Genomic DNA, 3,376 nt, shown 5'->3' with positions numbered 1-3,376 from the left:
GAACACATGTTGTGTGGCTGATAGTGACATTTAGAAGTCAGAGAGACTAAATCTGCTCAGATCACGGACCATCTACAGTCTTTTGTTAATTAACATCAGCAGCAGATCACATGTAGAGCATTTTGGTTAAAACAACTAGATAGTGTGTACAAGCTGATATGTGGGTCTGATAACATTTTCTTAAATCGGAATGTCACCGCCCCCTGCTGCTGCCACCTGCTCTCGTCCACGTCACAGGCGAGGCGCAGTTTTCCGGATTCTGGTTGGCTAACGTAGGCTTGAGCTGCTCGTTTCACTGCCACCTACAGGCTTGGCATGGTCTTGACGGCATTGACGGCATATATACACGGGTGCAAGTAACCGACACACTTTTCTGAAAACTGACAGCTGTTCACGATGTTATTTTTGAAAATGGAGAGGTTGAAAGGTCCGTTTATGAAAATAGCCACCCAATGGACACACAATATATATCTTTCATAAAGATACCCATCGACAAATGTTAACGGGGTTGTCGCTTTCTAAATGTTTTAACTTTTATGAGCGCACCTCTCTCTCTCTCTCTCTCTCAGCTCATCTTCTGAGACCGGGGACGCCGTTATCAATCGAGTATTGATTGGTCAGTAGGGTAATCTCTAATCTGTAACGTAACCTGCCCCGAGCAGGTTAGCTGTTAAGCATAAGTTACCACGGCGATTTAACCCCGGTTAACTTGCTTCGTAGTACAGGCCTCAGGCATCTTTGCTTGTAGAGTCTTTGGCTCGCTCAGAGATTACACAGACTTTGCCCTACTGGTTCGGACATTTGCTTCCTCTTTGCACTAAATGTGTGAAAGCGCCTTAAGCTACTGACTTGAAAATGTGACACAAACAATGGTATGAACGATTTTACACATTGTTGTCCTTTTTTCTGTGTTGCTTCTTGCACTAAGGTTGAGAGAATTGAAATGACAAAGTACACACACGCCATACAGTATGCTATTCACAGACATTCCATGTTTTGATGGCGTCTGACCTTTTGTTACTGATGTCAATATAGTGTGTGTGTCTGTTTGTGTGTGTGTCTGTGTGTGTTTGTGTGTGTGTGTGTGTATGTGTGTGTCTGTGTGTGAGTGTGTTTATGTGTAATAAATAAATTCAACATGACACTATCAAATTACAGGGACAACTTTGAGGACCAAGGGGATCATGTTTGTGGTTTGCTCTTTGCCAACTGCCTATAAAATTATAGGGTCTGTCTGTGGGAATTATAGAAACTATTGCAGCGGCCATTGAAAATGGGCCTGTTTGGAATGGGCCGATTGCTTGGCCTGTGGTATTGCTGCTTGTAGAACTCCTCAAAACCAAACTGTACTCCAAAATTACTTACAGAAGGACCCCAAACCACTTCATGCAGGACCCAAACCACTTCATGCAACTCCCCTGTAGACCCTGTGTACCCTACTACTGACTTACTGATGTACCTGACAGAGAATGCTGCAGATTCAGAATGTAATCACTAAATATCACAATGACAATGTGGAGTAATCAGACGTTATCCTCATGGACTCAGGGCAGTGCGCTACCCAATCGGCCCGTTATGAGAGCTAATCAGCACCTATCTGTTTTGATCAACCACCAGAACCGGACTGTGAGAGGAGAGAGTGAGAGAGAGAGAGAGAGGGAGAGAGAGAGAGAGAGAGACAGAGAGATGTCTTGTGTCGTGTGATCGTTAACAAATTTTAACATTTCAGCAGAGGTGTTAAATTCCACACAGGTTTAGTGGCTTGACAGTTAACAGTGAAGTAGGGGATTTGATTGGTGGGGGTATTTTGGCAACGGTAATGTTATTAGTTAGCAGTGGACTTAATTAACCCGACCCAGGGTGAGTCTGATGAAAACTGATGTCTCTGCCCAGTTCAGCTCTGAGATATTCTGACATTGCACAGCGCTCTGAAGGAATAATCTCCGAGATGACTTTATTTATATTAGGATTTGAAGTGGGGACTGTAGTCTACAACTCACAGCAACTTAATACTAAATAGTGTCTGGCTTTTGTTTTTATATTTAGTGTTGGCAAATGGCTTTTTGTTTAGTTTCGTCTTAGTGAAAAAATAGACACGTAAAAGAGCAGTGCCCTTTTTTTTTGCCAACTTTATTCCACACGACAGTCGCGATGCTCCTCTGAGCTATCGGCTCGTGCTCCAGGAAAGTGAAGAACAGTAAGTTTGGTACATCCAGCAATCAGGTAGCTAAGGTTGGAGGCAGTAATGGAGTTGGTAGATACCTGGCTAGGTTAGCCGCTAACTTTAGGTATTGCTGACAGAAAAGTCACGTAAAGCGGCTTTCTATGTGGCCAGCGGCTAGAACGGAGTAAGCAGATGTGTGCTTCTTTTATAGATAAATAAAGATATCAATATTATAATATTTGAATATGTCTTTTGCATTTCTAATCCAAACAATGTCAGAGTTGACAGTGCACTTCCTCGTGCCTGTTGCAAGACACCTGTCAAGTTTGACAACCATTGGACTAACGGTCCTAGACGAATGGCCATAACACACAGACAGACACACGTTCATGGAATTTATAGATAGATGTTTGTGTGTGTGTGTGTGTGTGTGAATGTTTTCTAACAGGCTGTAAAGTTACAGAGCTAACAAAGGATCCCTTGGGTAGCATTAGCAATGGTCAGACAATTCAAGAGTGCATCCAAAACTAAACAAATAGTCAAATACAGGTAGTTTGTCTAAAAATGTCTTCACTGTGCTCCTCTGTAATTTGGAGTTAAGTGACTTAAATTACCAAGATGGAATTGTAACCAATGGGAAATTACAGGATATGGTCTGTAAAGCCCCTTTTCTACGGGCCAGGAAAAACACTAACATCTGGCATTTGTTTTTAGGGGGAAAGGTTACAATCAGCATTCATTTCCGGACAAATGCCTGTGCAGTATTCACAGGTATTTATCGTCTCCAGCTCTGATCTGCAGTGATGGAAACATGACACCAGGGTAGACACGCTGACTTTTGCCCCTTTTTTCAGCACAATGCTGTGACGTGCGTCGGTAACTTCTGTCATCCCGACCCCAACTTTTTGTCCACATCCCCCCTAGCGGCAATAGGCCATTGTTCCACATTATTCGGCACCAAGTTTGACAGAGAGTGAGTTGAAGGTGATCGGCGTAGGGAGAGACCTGAGGCAAAGATACAGTGTGAGGTGGATGAAATAAAAAGTCCCTGGAGTCATAGACTGTGTCCACAATGTTTAATTTTCCAGGATTGTTCAGGGTTTGCCAGAAATTCCGCCAAATGTCCATCACCTTCAGATTGCTTTGTGTTGGCATTGTTAACATAATAAAGGGATTTCTGAGGACTATGGTTAACTGCTCCTCAGATCTCTG

Source organism: Etheostoma spectabile, chromosome 4, assembly GCF_008692095.1.
Source record: "Etheostoma spectabile isolate EspeVRDwgs_2016 chromosome 4, UIUC_Espe_1.0, whole genome shotgun sequence".
Lineage (NCBI taxonomy): Eukaryota > Metazoa > Chordata > Actinopteri > Perciformes > Percidae > Etheostoma > Etheostoma spectabile.
Note: the sequence above shows the minus strand (reverse complement) of the source record.